A 25,011-nucleotide genomic window follows, 5' to 3' on the forward strand; every position below is an offset into this window, starting at 1 on the left:
ATGACCAATTCCTCTATGGTAACTGAATTTCTCCTCCTAGGCTCTCCTGATGGCTGGGATATGAGAGTCCTCTATTTCACAGTATTCCCACTGATGTACCTGGGTACCTTATTAGGGAACCTGCTCATCATCACTGTCACTGCTGCTGACCAGAACCTGCACACACCCATGTACTTCTTCCTTAGGAACCTATCCATCTTGGACATGTGCTTCATTTCCATCACTGTCCCCAATGCCTGTGTCAACTCTCTCACTGGCAACAGAGCCATTTCAGTGGGTGGTTGTGCAACCCAGGTCTTCTTGGTCATTTTTTGTGGATATGTGGAGATGCTGTTTCTCTCCATCATGGCATGGGACCGCTATGTGGCTATCTGCCAGCCACTCCAGTACCCCATCATCATGAACCCTCTGTTTTGTGTCCACATGACCCTGGCTTCCTTGCTCAGTGGTCTGGTGTATGCAGGTGTGCATACTGGAAACACATTCCGATTGTCGTTCTGTCAGTCAAATGTGGTCCATCAGTTCTTCTGTGATGCCCCCTCTCTGCTGAGGCTCTCCTGCTCTGACACCACCAGCATCATGGTCCTTCTTCTTGTTTCTATTAAATAGTTGGTGGTGGCTGCTTTGGTATAATAATCATGTCATACATTCGCATATTTTCTCCTGTGCTGAAGTTTACCACCAGAGCCCCAGGGAAGGCCTTCTCCACCTGCACCCCTCACATCCTCGTGGTGTGTGTCTTCCTCACTTCCATCACTGGTGTGTACCTGAGACCTTCAGCAGCCTCTGATACACTCCAGAACATGGTTCTCTCTTACTTTTACACCATGGTTCCTCCCTTCTTGAATCCTCTCATCTACAGTCTCAGGAACAAACAGGTTAAAAAAGCTGTGAGGAGGTTAATGCATGGACAATTATTCTCAGGGCAATGAAAAAGATGTGTTTTATTATTATCCTCATTGAACACATTCAAGTTCATAATTATATAAATCTCTTTTAATCTGGACTTTACAAGTTCTACAGCTTACCTTAACATCATGTTAAGAAGTCCCAGTTATATAAATTTTCAATATAAAAATTTTGTGAATTACACTATCATTTCTAATCCTCCTTCATAAAAAATAGGTTGAACTATAGAAAATGAGAAAGCAGTGTCATATTTAAATTTAAACCATATGTGTGTAAACATGTTAATCTATGAAATAATTCAATTCATTTCAGCAGTAATACATTTTCTCACAGTCACAAGTAAAGTTACTAAATATCATTCTGATAAAAAGGTATTTTGTCTCTGTTCCTTTGCTTTTGAGAAGGTAGAGATATATAAATTAAAGTTGAAACTCTTGACAGAGGAGTCAGGTTATTTCTCTAGAACTCAGCAACTTTGTCCACCTGCCACTGAGTAGGACTACAGTGTGTGGTGGACTTGACTCTGAGCATGCTTAGGAATATTCTCAGAGCACATGGGCTGTGTTGGCTGCCAGGATCAGTATCACTCCAAACTGTGCTCTAGAAAACACTGTTTTTACATTGCTTGCTGTAACTCATACGCTCAAAGCATCCCTCCATGGAAGGAGCCCACTGGATAACTGGATTTGCTCCAGCCCTGAGCATAGGGTTCCCACTTCCACAGAGGCCATCTGCCTAGGAGGCCAGGCCCCCACCTCACATGTCCCACCATGACCAGTGTACTGTGCATGAGATTTGATAAATATTGTGTTGTTCAGGTGTCTGCAATTGGCTGGGTCCTGGGTGATGTTGCTGAGTTCTCTGGGGTTCTGAGGGGTTGGCATAAATAACAATTCCAAAAGTCATTTACAGGCCAAGGCCAGGATCATTCAGAATTCCTCTGCAGGTCATAGGGACCCTCTCCCTCAAAGGCCTGTTGGGCGATCAGCCCTGTGATGCCTGAACTCCTCCAGGGTTCCAAGAAGCCTATTCCCATCCTGCATTATTCAAAACTATTTTTTTCTAATTACTTAATCATTCCTTCTCAGAAACAAACAAAAAAAAAATAGAGGAATCTTTTTTATATTTTCTCCCTCCCTGTGGGAACACTGTTGCTGGGCCTAAATTGGTTTTCACCCATACAACCCTTTCTCCATCAACCTTATCTCTAGACAGCTGACATGATTTTGTTTTCACAATGCTTTTTCCATTCTTGTACTTTGTCTCCAGACATTGGGGAACATTATACTAGAAATGGGAATTAAAATAAAAAGCACAAACCTTATAAAACCTAGACAGATAAACAGTCCACGTGAGAGTGGTCTAGTTTTAAAAAGCTCCATAGTTCTGATGACCAGCACAGTGTCCTCCTCACCATGAGTCAGGTGGAATAGCCATAATGGCATGGAGGCCGCCCGCCTTGGCCCAGACTCTGCTGAGTGAGTCTGCTTGAGTGAGACAGCGGGAGGATGCTCACTGGTCACTCTGTGACCTCCTTCAGCATGCTTCACTCTTGGCTCATCATGATCAGTGTATTTTCAATATGCTAGGCTCTGGGCCCTACGTAGTTTGGTCTGTATACATACAAGTGCCACAGGTTAAAATATAATTGTTATTTGAATTTTCAGGAATGTAGAATTATTCTCAAGCTATCCAATGGGGACCAACTCAATTACAAACTGTTCCTGAACATTTTCCTTCCTTTCATTGGCCATAAGACTTTAAGTCAGATGAAGTTGTAGACATAGTAACTACCATTGTGTCCTTTGCCTGAGTCACTTACACTGTACACTTTTCCCAGGCTGTGAAACCCCAGGTTCATCTTGTGATACATCAGCTTTCTGCTGAGGCTGCTCCCTGAGTCCTCCAATCTATCACACTTCCTGGCTTAAAGTTCAAGCTGTCCATCTCTCTTGGTAACTGTCAAGATTACATCTTGTTTCTTTCCCCAAAACTCACATGTAAAAAATGCAGGAAGGTTCAGAGGAGAAATGATTGGGTTGTAAGACTCTTAACCCAATCAATGGAATTAAACTCTTATGGGATGGATTGAAGTAGTAGGGTGTGGCTGGAGGAGATTGGAGTTGGGATATGGCTTTTGGGTATATATTTTGTATTTGGAGAGTAGACACTCTCTCTCACACACTCCAGGACATGCTTCTCTCTGCCTTTTACACCATGGTTCCTCACTTTTTGAATCCTCTCATGTACAGTCTCAGGAACAAACAGGTAAAGGAAGGTGTGAGGACAGTAATACAAAGATAGTTGTTCTCAAGGAAATAAAAAAGATGCATTTCATCATTATCCTAATTTCCCTGATTGAGATTCTTATTGTCATACAATCCTCTTCATATGTGTCAACTTAATTACTACTAAAATATATAAAAATCAAATCCCAAAGAAAAATACAAACCAAAAATGTAGAGTGAATCACAATAATACTTTTGTAAATCTAATCCATAAAATAAGAAGACTGTCCTTGTCCATGGAAGAAATAGAGAACCTGTGTCCTTACAGTCAAATCCATCCACTGGGTAAGAGCACCCCACATTCCTGGGCCCATACTGGCTGCCACTGTTTTAGGATGGCCATGATTTGCCCAGTGTCAGGGAACAATCCCCAAAGCTGATTTGCAAGACAGTTTTTGATCAGATTTCCTCCCACATATCTTCATTCTCTGATGTCTATCCTAAAGTGTCATGGATTATTATTATGGAAAAATAGACTGCAATTGTCCAACCTCAAAATCTTACACAGGTCAACTTTTCATTTTTCTCAATCTACTGGAGTTCATAAAGTAAACATCTATATGTCCTTGTTCCTTAAAGCCTTGTGACAACCATTTGCTGTTTTTGGTGGTGGTGGTTGTTTTTTTTTTTTTTTTTTTTTTTTTGTTATTGTATTTGTTGGGTTTTCTGGTTGTTATTTTTCCAGGGATTTAACCCAAGGGCACATATCCAGTCCTTTTTGTGTTTTACTTAGAATGAAGATCTTGCTAAGTTCCTAAGGGGCTCCCTATATTTCTAGTGCTAGTTTGAAATTGAAAATTTTGTATTATTAAAAAGAAATATGAATATCAGAGAAATGGACAGTGATTGATATTTTGTGCAATGTATTAATTGTGATTTCACTAATTGTGTTACTACACATAACAAAGATCAAAATTGTTTAGTTTATGCCAGCCTTCCTTTCTTCTGTTTCCCACTAACATTACAGACAACTGATATAGTTCATTGGATTACACAAAAAGAGAACAAAGATAAGGAGAGTTAAGGGAGATAAAAAAGACAGTGGAATAAATCAAATATAACCTTCCTATGTTTATATGCACATACATTCCCAATGTAACTCCACAGTATGTACAATAGAGAATAGAAAGTGATACCCCATGCATGTATAATATGTAAAAGTACATTCTACTGTCATGTATATAACTAAAAGTAACAAAAAAACCTTTTTATAAAGGTACACTCTGATCTGATAAAAAGATTCAACATGCTTCCTTTACTAGAGTAATTATGACTGCATTATTTTTAGAATTCCTGTTTGGAAAAAATTCTTTATATTTAAGCTCATGTTTTTATAGTAAATTCACATTTCTTCCTTTAGGACTACATTGATATTCTTCTGATTATTCTTCTTTTATCTACCAATATAAGTTATTCAAATCTATGTTCAGAGGTCAATTTTTCAAGGTTTGACTCTGAAATACACTAGAAAATTTCCCTTCACAAAATCTTAAAGGTGCATAGACATGTTGGTGTTGGGAATAACTCTGAAAGCCACCAAGGGCCAGTGGTCCCCTGAGCCTTTCATTCAGTTGTCTACAATGGCTTTGGACCTGGCATTTCCACATACACACACCTGCCCTGCATTTAAGTCATGATGTAAAAGTCAGATAGGCTCTTTTGTGATACCTAGTGGCTTACATCTAATAGAGGTTATAATATAATTTATAGTGTTGCCTCCCATCTGTGGATATCTACCTACAAAAAGATGTAAAATCTTTGTTTCCTGTCTGAGTTAAGTATGTTTGCACACCTGTGTGTTTTAGTGTTGTGGCTACACATGTGCTTGTGTCCATATATCCTGTAGATGGTATCAAAATTGACATACAGATGAGTGCTCATAAATCAAAATTTAAATAAAAATGGATTTAAATATCTTTCTTTTCACATGATTTTAAAAACAGTTTCAATTTGTATTAAGTAAATAAATAAAAGTAAGCTATCTTTAAGATTACTAACTCATATGTTTTTCTAGGTGGTCACACAATGGGCTCAATAAAATATCTAAAATGTAATATCCACTGTTTCTCAGATTTTTCTTCAATAGGAAAGTGAGGACTAATATTCTTAACTACAATTGTCTGATATCCTGCTTTTTCACATTTAGAAACAAGTAAATTAGATTTAACACATGGAATCAACCTTTATAAAGGTTTTTGTTAAAAAATAAAAAAGTATTTGATTAATTTACAAAGTTAAAGTATTAAAAACCAATCACAAAATATAAAATCAAGTACTCTAGACTTTATAATTTCCAGAAGGAAATATATTTAAACACTGAATGGGTTTCCATAAAGTATTAATTGAAAACATTTCTCTGATGTCACTAAAAACAAAAATAACTAAAGGAAAAATTCTATCAAGTGTAATTCTATATACAAAGAGTATAAAAATATTTTAGTAGTGCTTCATTCAGGACTCTATAAAAACAAAGTATTTTGTCTATTAAAGTGGAGTCATTTGTCTCATTTCAAAAATTTTATATAGGATTGTTTCAAACTGTAAACTTAAACAGGTGACAACATCTAGGAAAGAGATATAAGAAAGTTCACAGTAAAAAAATATATTTTAAGCAATGTGCTATGGCACATGCCAGTAATCCCAGTGGCTCTGGAAGGTGAGGCAGAAGGATCTTGAGTTCAAAGTCAGCCCCGTCAAAAGTAAGGTGCTAAGCAATTCAGTGAGACCCTGTCTCTAAATAAAATACAAAATATTACTGAGGATATTGCTCAGTGGTTGAGTGCCCTAGAATTCAATCCCTGGTATCTCCCCTCCCCATTTATATATATATGAAAATTAAAGGAAAAAGTGATTCTGGATGTGAAAATCTTTCACGTGATAAAGTAAAAGTTGCAAAACATCTAAGTAAATTAGAGAAAGTTTGTGGAGAGTGAATCTCAAAAAGTTTGTGTGCAACTTTATTGGTTATATTTAATTAACACAATTAGTAGATGTTATTTAAAGATTCTTCTGAAGGCCAAATAATAATGCACTGATATAAACCAAAGTTTAATCCTCTATGTGTTTTAGTAACAAGGATTTCTCAAAATATTAATGTGCTCTTCTCTGTCACAATAATTTCTGTTTGTTAAGTTTTATTATTTAGAAATCTTGGCCTTAAAGGAATTAGGATCTGTACCACTCTGTTTGTACAACAATTGGTAGTTTTGAATGCTACATTACACTAAAATCCTGAATTTTTCTTCAAAAGGTAAACTTGGACATGAGTGTGATCATGGTACTATTGCAGGCTTCTTTCTATACTAGATATTTCATATCTTCCAAGTATATTAATCTTCTAAAGTATAAGGTTTAGAAGAAACATTATATTGAGTTGGTGTTCTTTTTTTTTTTATTGTAAACAAATGGGATACATGTTGTTTCTGTTTGTACATGGCGTAAAGGCATACCATTTGTGTAATCATAAATTTACATAGAGCAATGTTGTTTGATTCATTCTGTTATTTTTTCCCTTCCCCCCACCCCTCCCACCCCTCTTTACCCTCTAAACAGTAGTTCCTTCCTCCATACTTGCCCCCCTCCCTAACCCTAACTCTAACCCTGGCCATGAGTTGGTGTTCTTTAAACTAAAGTTTGAAATAAAGATTTGAGGTTATAAAAATTATGTTTCTTGGTTCATAGCTATTATATGAAATAAATGTGTTTTCACTCTTGTTAATTTATTTTTCTACTTTCCTTGTAAACTTTATAACTATTGTCTATTAGGGCCTTAAAAATTACAACTTTCAATAGAAAAACCTGAGTTAATTTAAGATACTATGCCATCACCTATAGAATTTACAGGATGTAGGGCTAACTTCCATTATTCCTACTGACCCCAATTAAATGGTAGATATAAATATTGCAGAGTTATAGGCATTAGAGTAAAAACCCAGAGCTTCTAATTTAAGACTGGTGAAAGTGGCCTGCTGGATGTTTAAAATCAAAATATGAACACTAAAGATAAAAATAAATTCCTAATCTCCTACATAGATAGATTTAATGTGTGTTTGCTAGTATGATTATCTAGTCCTAAGGGACAAAATAAAGGGAACTCTTCCAAACATGGATGAGCCTATTAAAAGGTATTTTAAAAAATCAGATGACTTTAGGTATCTGAACAACATCCTATGGGATTATCTATGACATTATAAAAACTATGTTTGGTGTTTACACTTCTGATACCTCTGACAGTATAACTAATATTCTTAAAGATTTATATTCCCAAATTGAGGCCATGTCATCACCAACCTTCTCATGGGAACAACTTTTTAGTTCTTACAACCTCCTCGTAAAACATTTACTGCTTTCTAACATCATCATCATATTCATTGACATGTTCCAGATGCTGCAACATTCATTTTGTATTAGTCTCATTCCAGTACTCATGTCTTCTTCTTTCTCTCATAGAATTCCCCAACCCCCAGATAACTTCACAACCCATTCACTCTGAACCAAAATATTGCCACACATCTTTGACTGTGCCATGGCTTCTGGTTCTCACTGTTCCAATGTTTCATGTTAGAGCAGAAGGTCCTTAGGGAAACTGAGGTGAATTCCACCTTTACATTTTCTCTAAACTATAGTTTACTGAATCCTATTGAGTGATATTGAAAGTTTTACATGAGGTAAGGTACTTAGGTATATTAATGTTAAATTTGGTGCATAACTTTAGAAAGAAATTAAATTACAAACATCAACTTTTTAATTTTTGCACAGATGGTACATTTTTCATTTGTTATAATTAGTTTTCTGGATAGAAGATTGCATTTTGACTAGATGTATATTAATGGAGCACACCGTCTCATTCCTCTGTCTGTGCATGATGCAGAATCCCATTGATTATGCAATCATACATGTATGTAGGATCATAACATCTGTCTCATTCCACTATCCTTCCCACTCCACACCAGCTCTTCTCCATCACTCCCGTTTGCCAAATAAAAAGTTCCTCCAGTTTTCCCTACCCCTTCCACCATTATGGATGAGCATCTGCATAACAGAGAAAACATTTAGTACTTTTTTTTTTTTTGGAATTGGCTTATTTTGATTAGCATGACATTATTTAACTCCATTCATTCACCTGCAAATGCCATAATTTCATTCTTCCTCCTGGCTGAGCAAAACTCCATTCTGTATGTGTGTGTATATATGTATATCACAGTTTTATTTGTTCATTTGTTGAAGGATATCTAGGTTGGTTCCATAATTTAGTTATTGTGAATTGAGACGCTTTAAACATTCATGTGGCTGTTACATCTACTGTAGTATGCTGATTTTAAGTGCTTTTGGTATAAATTGAGGAGTGGCATACCTAGGTCCAATGGTGGGTTCAGTCCAAATTCTCAGAGGAATCTCCATACTGCTTTTCATAGTGGTTGTAGAAATTTGCAGTCTCACTAGCAATGTATGAGTGCACCCTTTGATCACATCTTCCCAACACTTATTATTGCTTATATTCATGATAATTGACTTTCTGACTGGAATGAGATATCTTGAAGTGGTTTTGATTGGCATTTCTCTAATCACAGCAGATGTTGAACATTTTTTTTCCATGCATTTGTTGATCAATTGTATTTATTCTGTGGAGTATCTGTTTAGTTCTTTAATCCATTCATAGATTGCATTATTTGATTTTTGTTGTTTTTTAGTTTTTTTATATATCCTGGAAATTAGTGCTCTCTCCAAAGTGCATTAAGTAAATATTGATCCCATTCTGTATGCTCTCTTTTCATGTTATTGATTGATTCCTTCACTGAGAAACAGCTTTTTATTTTGACACCATCCAGAAGCTAAGCCCAATTAATCATCTTGGCTTAGGACCAGACTTTCTTAAAAAGACTCCAAAAATGCAAGAAGTAAAATCAAGAATCAGTAAGTGGGATAGATGAGAAATCAAAACCAAATATCAGTTTTATTGAGAAGCATCCCACTTGATGAAAGCTATGGGATACTTAAGGTGTGTTTTATGATATTTTGTATAAACTCCTGGGTGCAAAGGATATGAAGAAATGAAACATTGATATAAGAACTTCATGATATCATCTTATGTCATATAATGCAACATTCTGTAGGTATGTGAGTGTGGTATGGAATTTCAGCAGAATGAAGCAAAAACATTTGATTTCTGTATTAGTTATAATCAAAGAATGATATTTTTATAGTAATTCCAATTATGTGAAAGATATCTATTTGAAAGAGAGCTCTTCTGAAATACTAGGTCTATCCTTCTAAAGAAACTATATTTAATAGTACTTCATAGAGTCTTTTTGTGATTATGTTTTCTGGGTGTTTTGTATAATGAAGGTCTTAGAATAACCCATGGTTAGAAATTTGATGGGAGTTTAGAAACCAAGAGGATATATAGTAACTTCTTCTGTAAAATGTTTTAAAGTAATATTCATAACTGAGAATATAAGGCCAAAACAAACAGAATTTTCCAAGTCTTAAAAAACTTGTAGAATGATTATATCAGCATCATAGAGATATAGCATTGTAAAAAAAAAAAAAAAAAAAAAGCTGTTGTTTACATTAGTAGAGTTAAAATAGTAGAGTTAAAAACAGATTGTACCAGAATTTGAAAGGGATCTGTTATGGTTTGAATGTGAGGTTCCCCAAAAGCTTACATATGGGACAATTCAAGAATACTCAGAAGAGAAATGATTGGGCTAAAAAAGTCTTAACCCCATCAGTGAATTAATCCCCTGACAGGGATTAACTGAGTGGTAACTGAATTGGTAGGATGTGGTTGAAGGAGATGGAACAGGGGCATGGCTTGGGGTACATATTTGTATCTGGCGAGTGGACTCACTCTACTTAGTGATAGCAAAGTAAGTTGTTTCCCTTTTCTACACTCTTCCACCATGATGTTTAGCCTCACTTTAAAACCCAAGAAATGAAGTCGTCCATCTATGAACTAAGGCGTCTGAAACCATGAACCCGAAAATAAACTTGCCCTTCTCTACAGCTGTGCTGGACAGGTTATTTAATAACAGCAGCAAAAAACTGGGGTCAAAGAAGGTGTGCTTCTTAAAGGATTTCAGTATCTGAAGAGATGCTAAGGATTTCACACAGAAACATTAGGATACTGCAGGAGGGCATCTAAAGAATGTGCAAGACCACAGCCATGGCATACTTAAGGATGTGAAAGGGAAAATTCCCTTGAGAAGGGTTATAGGCCACCCTGCATGCAAAGGGGATGCAAGAAATTGTTTTATCATGTTCAACTAGGCAGTCAGAAACCACCATGGCAGTAATTTCAGGGACCCAACTATGGTGTGAGATGGCAGCTGATTTTGGCTACAACTATTGTGGTGCTGACTCTGCTGAAATGCAGGATGCTCAAATTAAGGGGTCATGAAGGCTTCCACTGTCAGTTCAAAGAAAGTTCCGAATGACCAGACAAACTGTAGCAGGGTCTGAGGACCAGCAGGCTGCCCCTGACATGGTGATATGTGAAGCAGGGAGGATAAAGCCAAAGTTGGGATGGAATCCCCAGGAATTAATGGGTGCACGTGGCATGGACTGTCACCCAGGGCAAACTGCTGGCTGCAGAGAAAGCCAACATAAAAGACAACTCCTGTGTTCTGCAACTGGCAAGGTCAAAAAGGCAGAAATTGTCAACCCTTTGGAAATAACACCTCACAGTCAAGGGTCCTAGATGCTCTATGAAAAATTACAGATGGAGTTGAGTGATGTATGCTCAGCTGGGTTTTGCATTTCCTCAGGCCCATGCCATTCTTTCAATGACCCTATTGTTCCCTTTTGCTATGGGAAGGATTAACCCAAGTCAGTGGATATTGGCTATAAGTAACTTGCTTTTCATTTTTATAGCGGCTCATAGCCAAGGGTTTACCTTCAGTTTCAGGTGAGATTTTGGACTTGCACTTTAGAGCAATGTTGGAATTATTCAGACTAGTGACCCTTATAGATGGGCTAAAACCATTTTCCATTGTGACATGGACGAGTTTGGAGGTCTGGTGTTGAAACAATGTGGATGGGATGTGAGATATCTCCCCAAAGTACTTCCATTTGGGCAGAATTTTTCCAAGAAAAATGATTGGATTTTGAGAACAACAACATAACCAATCCATCCTGGTTTGAATGAATTGACCAGGTGGTAGTATTCAGTATGTGGGGCATTGCTGGAGGAAGTGGCCATGGGGGTCAAGCCGTGGAAGCAGTTATCTTCCTTGCATCCCCTTTTCCCTTCCCTCTTTTTTCTGACTGGCAGCCACTTCCTGAGCAGCTTCCCTGTGCTGGGTTCTGCTTAGTGTGCCCACATCATGGGCACAAAACCATGGAATTGACAGATGATAGACTAAAACTCTGAACCTGTGAGCCAAAAAGTGCTTTCCTTGATCTGAGTCGGTTTTTGTATGGGGTCTGGATTTTTGTTGTTTGATGTTTGTTTGTTTTTTTTGTGCCAGAGTTTGAACTGAGGGCCACTCAACCACTTAGCCACATCCCCAGCCCTCTTTTGTATTTTTTTTAGACACATCATCTCACTGACTTGCTTAGTTTTTTGCTCTGGCTGAGACTGGTTTTAAAGTCAGGATCCTCCTGACTAATCTTCCGGAATCACTGGAATTACAGGTATGCACCACTGCACTGGGCTGTTGTGTTTTGTTATTTTTGATCCAGTATTTTTTTTCACAGCAATGCAAACCAGTCAAACACAATTATTCAACATAATCTTAAAAAGTGTTAAGTGTTTACCAGAAATGCCAAAGATGGCAAAAGATATGATGACCAATAAATCAGTTGCTTTATATGAGCTGAATGAAAAAAAAAAGTCCACTAGTGCACATGTTGATTAAAACATTTCTGGCATATACACTTAATGGAATGTCATTTATTCTTAAGTAATGAAATAATGGTACATGGTATAAAATGGATTAATTTCAATCATGTTAGGCTAACTTCAGTCAGAATACAGATCATATACTAAATAATTTTATTCATATGAAATTTCATAAATATAGAAATTCAAAGATACAGAGGACATTTAGTGTTTTCCAGTGACTGCAGTTAGAGGTAATATGGACAATGTTGTGTAATGGATCAAGGGGTCATTTGAAGTAATAAAAGTATTTGGGAACAACATGAAGCTGGAAGTTGTAGAGTTGTGCAGAACAATACACTGAATTGATAACTGTGAACTGATACAGAGGTTAATTTTATGTCATGTGGATTTCATCTGAATTATAAGAGATTTTGCTGCCAAACTGTGTTTGAGTTTTCCCGCTTGCAGGTTGGTGAGAGAGTGAGAGTTTTCACCACCCTAATGTTAACTGATCCCCATAAACACCCCTAACTCACACTGAGGTGAAGGAGGCAGAGATGAGAACACACAGTGAGCCCATCAGCCTCTCCTCAGTGCTACTCACTTCTCAGCACTGATGTAGGGCGATGTCCAGCAGAGGACTCCCCTGTGCCATCCACTGTGCATGCTGGCATGTGACCAGCTCTCTCTCCTGGGCTCTGGAGATGCTGCTGCCTCCTGGTGTGCTCAGCCTCCTCCTGTCTCTGCAGGCTGTGCTCTGATCCCCCCAAGGGCCCTGCATCCTCTAGCTGGGCACCAGGTTCACATAAAGCAGAGGTGACTGAGCTCCTCAGGTCCCTCCTGGCACTGTGCTGGCTGGACAGGTCCACCCTAGCTGCAGACAGAGTTTGTGGGAGAGGCCAAGCAAGGAGAGACCTTTTTCTGTTCATGTTGATAGCATGTGACACTCAGGAGTGAGTAAATTATATAAAAACAATAATATACTTATTCCCCTAAAATGTAGTGTTTGGAATAGCTGAGACCATAATTATGTCATCAGTAATGTTTTTGAAAAATTAGTGCTTTAGATTTGACCTTACAAATTCATGGGGAGCATGTAGACTTTTCTTATTTCAATCAGTTTGAGGCGTATCTGTTACAGGAGTGAAGATGGTCCAAAGCCTATTTGGGAGGATTTTATTTGTAAATCAGTAGAATAAAATCAGACAACCTTACTGATTAGTCATTCATGTGGCAATATGATTATTTAGTAATTCTTATGCAGGAAGACATTACATTTCAAATAAATGTGTAAAAAGATGAAACTACATTGGCCAAAACTCAGGATGTGTGACAGTGTTGTGGGAGTGATGAACACATACTCATTACCTGTAATTTGGGATGATATGTCAATTTTTAAACAAAACAGACATATGGAAAAAGAAATGAGAGATTAGGAGGAAGGTTACAGAGAAAAGTTGCATTTGAGCCTCTTTTCTGGCTCAACACATTCTAATGGGAAAATTAGATCATTAGGTGACAGTAGAAAAAGGAGTTCTGCTAGCTGTGACAAGAAAGTCCCTCAGGTGTGAGTTTGTTTCAGATGTGTGAGAATAAAGGAAAAAATGGAAAGTGTCAATGAGACAAAGACAAATTGTGTTATGTAAAAAGAAATCCAACTGCATGGATTAAAAACACTGAGGAAAAGACAGTATTACCACTGGATAGAGTGGTAAATAATGTTCTCAGTTGTAGTTCAAGGACGAGAATGATGTTAACTAAATTACAGGGCATTAAAGAATGCACCTTCAGAGCAATGGCCCAGCAGGAGAGGAGAAGAGGAAGCCCTCCATGTGCTCTGCATGGGAGTCTCAGGAGGTCAAGGAAGACATGCTGTTGGAGCTGACTACAGGCCCTGCAGGTCACACCCAGACTCTGGGCTGCAGGCCTTCACACCTGCATGGGGGATGCACTCTGCTCAGAAATGATTAAACATGTGAGAAAACCAGGAGTGACCTTTCCTTTGTAGGAAAACACTTTGGACATGAATATGTAGGGGAATTGTATTAATCAGGTTTTTCCTTCCTATTATCTCTTTATCTTCCCAGTCAAACAGAATAATCTGTAAATGGCCAATTCCACCATGGTAACTGAATTTCTCCTCCTGGGCTTCTTGATGGTTGGAATATGAGTTTCCTCTATTTCACAGTATTCAACCTGACCTACTTGGGTATCTTGTTAGAAAACCTGCTCAACATCACTGTCACTACTGCTTACCAGAACCTGCACACATCCATATACTTCTTCCTCAGAAACCTGCCCATCTTGGACAGGTATATGTGCCTGTGTCAACTCTCTCACTGTCAACATGGCCGTTTCAGTGGCTGGTTGTGCAACCCAGATCTTTATTATTTTTGTGCATGTTTTGATCGTCTGTTTCTCTTTATCTTGGCCTGGGACTGCTATGTGGCCATCTTCCAGTCCCTCCAGTACCCCATTATCATTAACCTTCAGTTTTGTGTCCACATGATCCTGGCCTCCCTGCTCAGTTGCCTGGTGTATTTAGGTGTGCACACTGGAAACACATTCAAACTCTCCTTCTGTCAGTCAAACGTGGTCCATCAGTTCTAGTGTAATGTCCCCTCTCTGATGAGGCTCTTCTGCTCTGACAACACCAGCAGACTTATTCTAGCCTCTATTAAATAGTTGGTTGGTGCTGCTTTGGTTTAATAATTATATCATATATTCACATATTTTCTTCTGTGTTGAAAGTTCCCAACAAAGCCCCAGGGAAGTCCTTCTCCACCTGTACCCCTCACATCCTTGTGGTGTCCATCATCCTCAGTTACATCACAGGTTTGTGCCTGAGACCTTCAGCAACCTCTGACACACTCCAGGACTTGATTCTCTCTGCCTATTACGCCATGGTTCCTCCCTTCTTGAATCCTCTCATCTACAGTCTCAGGAACAAACAGGGAAAGGAGGCTGTGAGGAGAGTAATAAAAAGACAGTTGTTCTCAGGGTAATGGAAAAGATGAATTTCAGCATTACCCTAATTTTACTGATTGATGTTCACAGTTGGATACCATGTTCTTCATATCAGGGTTTTACAAGTTCACTGCCTACACATTATCACCTGTTTTGGCTTGGGAATGTGGAGTCCCCCAGATGCCCACATGTGAGACAATACAAGAAGGTTCAGAGGAGAAACTATTGGGTTGTACGATCCTCAACCCAATCAGTGATTTATTCCTCTAGGGGAATAACTGAGTGGGAACTGGAGTGGAAAGGTGTGGCTGGAGGAGGTGAGAATGGGGATGTGACTCTGTGATATATATTTGTATCTGGCCAGTGGAGACGCTCTGCTTTCTGATCACCGTGATGTGAGCCCCTTCCCTCCACCACCCTCTTCCACAATGGTGTTCAGCCTCACCTCGAGCCCTGAGGAATGGAGAGAGCCTTCAGTGGATTAAGACCTCTGAAACTGAGACCCCAAATAAACACTTCTCCTCTAATATTTTTCTGATCAGATCTCATCGCATCAGCAAATTAGATGACTTCAAAATCATATTTTTAGAATTTGTGTTTTGGGGTAAAATAAATTTGTGAGATTACCATATTATTTCCATGGATGCTTCATAAAAGGTGTCATATGTTCAATGCATCTTTTTTTGTGGGAGAGAGTACCAGGAATTGAACTGAGGGACACCTGTCCACTCAGACAAATGCCCAGTCCTATTTTCCATTTCATTTAGAGACAGGGTCTCACTAAGTTACTTACTGCCTCACTGTCCCTGAGGTTGGTTTTGAATTCGAGGTACTGCTGCCTCAGTCTCTCAAGTCACTGGAATTACAGGTGTGCACCACCGTGCCTGACTCAATTCATCTTCATATGAGTAAAAATAATTCAATGTATTTGTTGAAATCTGTAATATCTATGCTAATGAGTCATGATGGATAATTAGGAAAAGATGAACTCTAGTTGTCTGACTTCAGTGTCTTTCTCATGTCAATGCTTAGATTACTCTGTTTACTGGAATTTAAAATTAAATACATATCTTTAATTGTTCCCCAATACTTGAGGCAGTCTTTGATTTTTGTTTGTTTGTTTGCTTTTCTTAAATAGCAACTGAATGCAGTGGGACATTCCCAGCCTTTGTTCTGTTTAGTATAGAGACAGCGTCTTGCTAAGTTGCTTAGGGCCTCACTCTGTTGCTGATACTGTCTTCATACCACCAATCCTACTGCCTTAACTCTTGATGCACTGGGATTGCAGGCATGTGCCACCATGCCTGACTTGTGAAAATTTTTCATCTCATACAACTTGTTTCTCTCCAAACTTTCTGAATTCCACCTCAGTGATAAGAAATGTTGCTGTTGAACTACAGAGAGTGTAAGAGGATTCTCACTTACAAGTTGGTGAGTGACTAAGAGCTTCTCATCTCCCTTAATGTTAACTGGTCCCCATACACACCCATAACTCACACTGAGGAAGAGTGCAGAGATGGGAACACACAGTGAGCACAATCAGTCTCTCCTCAGGGTCATTAGCTTCCCAGTTATACCTTAGGGCAATGCCCAACACAGGAGTTCCCCTGTGACTTCCACTGCTCATGCTGGCACATGGCCAGGTCCTCTACCCCGGGCTCTGGAGATGCTGCAATCTTGTGCTGTGCTCAGGTTCCCTGCTGTCTCTGCAGGCTGAACTCTAAGCTCCTGGGGTCCTACTCCACTGGCAAAGCACCAGGTTAACATAAAGCAGAGGTGACTGAGCTCCCCATATCCCTCATGACACTGTGCTGGCTGGACAGATCCACCATGGCTGCAGACACAGTTGATGGGAGAAGCCAAGGAGAGACTCTGTTCTGCTCTCACTTGGAGATCAGGAAGCATTCAGGAGTGAGTACTTAGTAGTTAAGAGTCCAAACACATCTGAGCCTCAGTTTTATTCTGCTCAGCAGATTTCAATTTCATCCAAGGGTGAGGTCACCCAGGAACAACAACAACAACAAAAAAGATTAGTTCTGTGAAGAACACAGCAAGTCCAGAGGTTCCTTAAAACTGCATAATGCTATTTTCCATGATTGCAAAGTTTGCAATAGGAACAAAGGGACCTTGGGGGATGTCTTCACTGTGCATGTGTGTGAGAGTTCCTCAGGTGGCTTCTGGTTGCTTTAAAATTATTTTCTCTCACTTACTCTTACTTATAACATATTCAGAAAATACACAGAATAGTCTACACAGAAATTCTAGAGAAGAAAAATAAGTGCATTCATTTTAAAGTAAAAAGCATAACATGCAAAATACATGATAGACAATAGGTATGTAGATACCAAATTATTTATATAAATAGTCTACCTTAAAATGTATCAGTTTCTGTAGGAAAAAGAAACATTCACAGTTGCATACAATTTTCACGGATGCACTTTGAATTTCTCAATCTCCTCTTGTTGTATTGATCATTTTATATTCTATTTTTCAACTAATTTTTCATTTTTATTACCAATATATGAGGTGTAACTATGAGGAAGTCTCTGTCCAGTGGTAACAATACAAAAAATGAAATTATAAAATTCTGGAAGCATATTAAGAGTGTCAGAAAGAATAAATATCACCTTAATAATTGTCAAAGATTTATCAATAGTACCAATTAATAATTTTAAAAATGAAAAACTATAATTTAGAAAATGATAGTTCCCTTTGACTTACAACCCAACATATACTTTGCAGTTTTCAAAGACCTGCTTATCATTCATTTTCTTGTTTTAAGAACTATCTGGAGAAATACAGAAAGTGAAACTCACAGCTTTCCACACTTTAGAGGAATCCCTTGGGCACATCCTCTTCATGTTCCTGGCATTAAGACCTGCCATGCCTTTCTTTTCCACCTGACTTTATTTTATTTTATTTTAATCTAATTGTTTGTAGAAGGGAATTTTTTCACAGGCATTTGTCTGCACTTAAATAATAATACAGTTCTGAGTAACAATAAAAATATTGAGGTGTAGATATCTGAACTAAAGCACGTTTTTATTTTTAAATCTATCTTCCTGAAGAAATGATACATTTGAAGCCTACTGAGATTGAGTGAGTTTCTCTGTAGAAATTACGGTGTGGTTCCTTTTCTTGTTTTTCACGTTACACATGAGAATGGATCAGTGCTCCATGATCCCAGGTATATTCTGAGACTAAAGAAAGAAGAGTCAAAGTCACATTCAGAAACTTTCTAAAACTACAATTAAATCATATAAATAAGGAGGAAAGCAATTACGTTCATATAACTCAAACTACTTAGGAGGGAAATAACTAATTTCTGTTGGAGAAATAAACACAAAGTAGGTGGTATATAATGTTCAAAAATGAGGAAAATATCTATGGTTCTATGCACCTCCTGGATTTTAAACACATGTTCTGTTTTCCATCATAGATTTCACACAAAGTTAAAAAGAAGAAGACAACGTTTCCTATACTCCTGCAATTCACAGCAAGGGAGAGAAGCAGGTCCATGTTCACACTGATTCATCTCAATGCTCATCAGTAGCTAAATTATATATATATATATATATATATATATATATATATATATATATACATTCTTATATAGTCTACTATATTTTTTTCCTCTAGAGAAATGAAATATTGTAAAATGTCAATAATTTTCTTTTTTTCCCCTAATCCCAGCATCTGGAATAGCAGTGGCCAAATTTGTGACACCAGTAATGTTTTTTAAGCAATTACTGCTTTACATCTGACCCTGTAAAGGCATGGGGTAGAGAGGAGCATCTGTTTTATCATTTCAAACCAGTGTGTATTGTATATGTTACAGGATAGAAGAAGGCCCAAAGCCTAATGGGGGGCTATTTATTTGTAAATTAGTGGAATAGGCCAGTCCACATGAGTAGTAAGTCAATACTCTAACAATATTTTTATTTATTAATTACTCTGCAGAATGTCAGGTAATTGCTACTAAACATGTAAAATGAATAGCGCATGAACAAAAATTCAAAGATGTGCACACCATTGTGGGGATGATAAACACATACATATCAGTTGCAATTTAGTATAATACATCAATTTTTAAAGAAAATACAAAAGTTGAAGCATGAATTAGAGATTATGAGTAAGTTTTCAGAGGAAAGGTATCTTTGAGCCTCCTTTCAAGTGCAACACATTGTAATCATTTGGTCTAGTAGGAAAAGGAGTCTCTGTCAGTTCTGAAGAGGAGGTCACTGCTTCAGGTCTGTGTCACGGAGGAGTAAAGAAGGGGACCAGACACAGATGACAGGTAGACAGGAGGGAACTCCTTGGACTTTGCCTTGACTGTGAAATTAAAAGCAACTTGCCTGTGTATGGCCACCAACCCCTGACCATGGGAGACGCACATCTCCAGAGGAGCCCAGACAGTCTCAGAAGGAGGGTCACTCTTCAAAGGTAGAGTGTGATTAACAAGGCAATGTGCTGAGGAGTACCTAGGTTTGCAGAGGTCAGAGGAAATGATGATGTAGGTGACTTGGGATTGAGCTGATCTGAGCTGCTTCCTAAGTGATCTAATTATGAACACAATCTTTCTTTTAGAGTATAGAGTTAACATGTCTTTAAAAGATTATGATGCCATTGAGAATATAATGGAAGGTGCCAAGAAGTACAAGGAGAATATTCTTAGATATAAAAGAATCAAATATCAAGGGGCAAAAACACTGAGTAAAAACATTTTTAACACTGGAGCGAAGTGCTAAAACATTCTTGTCAGTTCTAATTCATGGAGAATGATGTTAAATAAATTACAGAGCATTGAAGAATGCACTCTCACACAGGTGGCCATGCAGGAGAGGGGGTGAGTAACCTCTGAAAGTGCTCTGCATGGGACTCTCAGGAGGTCAGGGGAGGCATGGTGGAGGAGCTGAGGACAAGTAGCTCCCAGGATCAAGGGCTGCAGACGTAAACATCTGCACTGTGAGGTGCACTCTTCTTAGAAATGATTAACAACTCAGAAAACCAGGAGTGAACCTTCCTCTGCCAGGAAAGTAATCACGAATTCAAGCAAATACAATGGACATAAAAATGAAAAGTAATTTCATTTATCATGCTTCGCTTACTTGCTCTTATTTCTTTAGTTTCCCAGTTAAACAGAATTTCTAGAACATGGCCAATTCCACCATGGTAATGGAATTTCTCTTCCTGATGGCTGGAATATGAGTTTCCTATTTTTTACGGTATTTTTTCAAACTTATCTGGGTACGTTGTTAGGGAACCTGCTCCCTGACACTTTCACCTCTGCTGATCAGAAACTGTGCGTACCCATGAATTTCTTCCTCATGAACCTTTCCATCTTGGACATGTGCTACATTTCCGTCAGTGTCCCCAATGCCTGTGTCAACTTCATCAGTGGCAATAGGGTCATTTCAGTGCCTGGGTGTGCAACCTACATCATCTAGGTCATTTTTTGTGCATGTGTTGAAATTCTTTTTCTTTCCATCATGGCCTGGGACCGCTATATGGCCATATGCCAGACCCTCCAGTAACCCATCATCATGAATCCTCAGTTTTGTGTCCTCATGTCCCTGGCTTCTCTGCTCAATGGCCTGGTGTATGCAGGTGTGCACACTGGAAGCACATTCCAGCTGTCCATCTGCCAGTCAAACATGGTCCATCAGTTCTTCTGTGATGTCCTCTCTCTGCTGAGGCTCTTCTGCTCTGACACCACCAGCAATATGGTCCTTATTCTTCTCTCTGATGTGGTGGTTTGGGGTGGTTGCTTTTTCTTAATTCACATGTCATATATTTTCATATTATCTAAGGTGCTGAAATTTCCCTCTGGAGCCTCATGGAAGGCCTTCTCCACCTGCACCCCTCACCTCCTTGTGGTGTCCATCTTCCTAAGCTCTGCTACAGGTGTGTACCTCAGGCCTTCAGCAACCTCTGACACACTCCAGGACATGGTTCTCTCTGACTTTTATACCATAGTTCCTCCCTTCTTGAATCCTCTAATCTATAGTCTTAGGAATAAACAGGTAAAGGAAGCTGTGAGGAGAGTAATAAAAGACAATTGTTCTCAGGGAAATGATAAAGATGCATGTCACCATTACACTTCTTTCACTGAGTGGAGATAAATAAGATCAAGTGCTCTTCTTATGTGGTCTTTACATGTTACACTGCCTACCCTAATGGTAGGTACCTTATGAGTACCCTAATGGTAACTTATGAGAAGCTGAATGATTTTATCAAACAATAATTTTGTGATTTACCATAGCATTTCATGTATCTTTCATTAAATCTGTAATTTTATCAATATTTCAAATATAAATACAATGCAGTATCTAATCTAAAATCATTTGTGTTTATATATATTGAATGCTATCAATACCATCAATATTTTGAATATTTCACTGTACTTGTATTAAATCCATCACAGAGGCAACCTTTACAAATAAAACATGGTGATAACATAGAGTCACACAATCTGCTCTTACTCAGAGAAATGTCAATCAGATTTGTGAGCAGTGTGATACATTACTGTGTCAGTTTAGCTATTTTAAAATCATATAAAACTCAACTCCTAAAGAATTTGTAGGCAAAATGATGAGAGAATCACAGTAATGTTTTATCCCATCCACAACATGAAAAAGTATCTCCTTGTCCATGCAGAAAGCAGAAACTAAAGGTTTCAACCCGCATGTCCTTACAGTTAAATCCATCTACTGGAGAAGAGCACCCTGCATTGAATGCAAACTCCACATGACATGCATGTCCTCCACCACTGTAGCTAACTGAATTCTAAATCATGTGCTTTTCATGAGTTAAGGTGGCCAGGTATACTAAATGTAAATTTAATGGATAAAGTTAGAAACAAATTGAAGTTCAAACACCACTTCCTTTGAAAGTTGTCTTTTGATGCATGTATTTAGACATTTAACTTGTGTTTTATATTGAAAGTCCTGGTGGCAAAGGAGATGAAAAAAGGAAATATTGATATAAGGACTACATGCTATCTCATATCTTATGTCAAATAATGCAAAACACTGAAAGTGTTCTGTGGTATGGAACTTATGAAGAATTTTGCAAAAATTTTACTTCATATACTAGATGTGAAACAAATGAACAGAATTTTTATAGTATACCAAACAAGTCAGAGATATATTTTGGAAAGCCATGTTTTCTGAAATATCAGGTCTTCCCTTATAAGGACATTATATTTAGTGGTACTTGGTAGAGACTTTTTGTGATAATGCTTGTCAGTGCTTTGTGGAATCGAAACTACAAAAGATAAAGACTTACTACAGTCAATAATTAGAAATGCATTGGGACTTTAGCCACCAACAAGCCAATGAAGTAACTGATTCTATACAGCATTTTAAAGTCATATTCAAAACTGAGAATATTTTGATAGGAATATTATACTTTTCCAAGTTTTAAAAACCCTTCAGAATATTTATATTAATACCATAGACATATAGCATTTTAAGAAAGCAGATGTTTATATCAGTAGAGTTAGAAACCAGATTTCATCAGAATTTAAAGTGATCATTTCAAACACTGGGGCCAGGGAATGTGTAGTTGTAAAGAGACTTCAATCCCTTAAGAGAAACTAAGTATTTCACAAAGAGAAAATGTGAAGGAGTCTGAGGGCCTCCATGACATTTGCAAGACCACATACCTTGCACACTCAAGGATATAGAAAGGAATATTCTAGTGAGAAGTCTCATGGGGCCTCCATACTTACAAAGGGGTCCTGGTAAATGAGATCAGCATGTTCAACAAGGAAGACATTCCAAAACCACAATGGCAGTAATTACAGGGACACAACTATGGTGTCAGCTGGCAGAAGGCTTTAGCATTATTTTTGTGGTGCTGACCCTGAAGGACTGCAGGGTGCTCTAGGTAAAAGTTCATGGAGGTTTCCACCATCATTCTACAGAAAGTCCTGAGATTCCAGGCAATTGTAACAGGGTCTGAGTCTTTGTAGGCTGCCCTTGATAGGATAATAGTTGAACCTCTGAATGGAATCCTCTGAAATTAATAGAAACAGTAGCATGAACTGTCAACCAAGAAAAATTAATCCTGCAGAGAGAGCCAAATGAAAGAACACCCTTCTGCTGTGCAACTGGCAGGAATTCCCAAGCCCTTTGAAAAGAACTTCTTTCACTCAAGAGTACTAGAGGCTGTATGAGGTGGCGTTATGCTTGCTCAGCTGGGTTTGGTTTCCTCTGACCCTCCCTTTCTTTCAGTAGACCTCTAACTTGCTTTGGGTGTGGGAAGGTTTACTTTTTGCCAGTGGACATTGCATGTATGAGACCTGTTTTGATTTTTCAGGAGCGTACAGCCCAGAGGTTGCCTTCGGTTATAGGTGAGATTGTTGACTTTGACTTTTGGGCAATGCTGGACTTGTTAAGGTTATGGACCCTTGAAGATGGACTAAATTCATTTTGCAATGAAAAATGGACATGAGATTTTGGGAACCAGCAGTGAATGTTATAGATGTGATGTGAGGTGTCTCCTAGATTTCCTGAGTAGAGGCAGGAATTTTCAGAGTTATGCAGCATTTGGAGGCACATTTTAAAGGTCAAAATGTTATAAAGTGTGCCTTGGCTTTCCTCAATGACTGACCAATAGCACTAAGTGATAATTGCTAATACTGAAAAATGTAATTGAGAAAATAATTAATTTCTATGTCTTACACCCCAAGAAGGACTTTGTAATTTTACATGAAATTGATGTACCCTATTTTAAGCACTATAAAGAGAAGGATCCAAAGGGAAAACCCCAGCAATCACCATTTACAAAGGAAAGCACTGGAAACAATCCTCTTCAAATTTCTGACCTTAATACATGCTAATTTCTCCTCCTGCTTATTTTCCAGATCCTCATGCTACGAGAGATTGGTTGTATTTATGCCCCATCTTTTTATTTTCTGATGGAATTTTCAACAAGCGTTTTTCACCTGTTAATGGAGAATACAGTTTTAAATACCCCAAAGTGATTGAGGTCAAACTGCAGAAATGAAAGCTTATTTCTAATTTTATGTGACCCTACAATATGTACAATCAGAAAAGTGAAAAATTGTACTTCATTTCTGTATGATTTATCAAAATGCATAAATGCATTCTACTGTCATGTATAACTAAGTAGAACAGATAAAAAAAAGGTTAATTAAAAATCTAGATTCATAAAGTAATCATATTTTGTAGATCTCCAAGTATACTCTAAATTCCTGTCAAATTTAGATGGTAATTCACATATTTATTTTATTACATTCATAATCTGAAGTTTCCTATGAGACTGATCCATGAAAAAAGTAAGTCAAATTTAGAAAGGAATATTTTAAGTAGTAGTTACACCACATATGCAAAGAAGGATATCTATGAAGTTGATACAATTCAAATGATTTACTGGAAAATTTACTAAATTCGTTTGGAAAAACAAAACATTATTTGGTTTAGTATTAAAGGAATTGAAACTAAGAACATGTCTTTGTTGTTCTATGCCAGCTTCCAGATCCTAAACGCATAGTTAATTTTCCATCTTATATTTGACACAAATAGCTGGGGTAGATCAGCAATAACCCATGTAGTGCCTGGAGGTCAGTAGGGAGAGTGAAAGGTGGCAGGGTGTTTAATATAGATTTGTCTCATCACCAATCACTTTCTGAATTTGTCAAAAATATTTACATGCTTACACAGTATATATTGTATTATTTCTACCACAGTAATCACATTATTTGAAAATACCAATTTTTTTTCTTTAGAACCTCAAGATCTGAAATACCTGTGACCACATTTGTGACATCAGTCATATTTGTTGAGAGAGCACTATTTAAAGAGACTTACCTGGCAAGTACCCAGGTCCCTGGGCTTGAAAATCTCACCCCAGCCTGCACTGTGTGTGTTACAGCAGTGAAGAAGGGGCAGGGCCTGCTTGGGAGCTCTTCATCTGTCAATCAGAAGAAGAAAGAAATTCAGTCAAGGTGAATTGTCAGTCAACAAAACAACCAGGCATTTTAGTTTATTAACCACT

The 25,011-nt window shown here is 37.9% G+C and overlaps 2 pseudogenes across 2 annotated transcripts in view; both read left to right on the forward strand.

The window, feature by feature from the left end:
* LOC306663381 (olfactory receptor 14C36-like) lies at positions 1-23,445 on the forward strand (annotated as a pseudogene). Its single transcript has 3 exons — positions 1-759; positions 20,893-21,023; positions 23,311-23,445. The product of its transcript is annotated as an olfactory receptor 14C36-like (transcript).
* The window catches only part of LOC306663221 (transportin-1-like), a 572,343-nt pseudogene that overhangs the window by 165,731 nt on the left and 381,601 nt on the right, over positions 1-25,011 (forward strand). The window lies entirely within an intron of this gene.

This window comes from Sciurus vulgaris (genome assembly GCF_902686455.1).
Source record: "Sciurus vulgaris genome assembly, chromosome: 6".
NCBI classification, from domain to species: domain Eukaryota; kingdom Metazoa; phylum Chordata; class Mammalia; order Rodentia; family Sciuridae; genus Sciurus; species Sciurus vulgaris.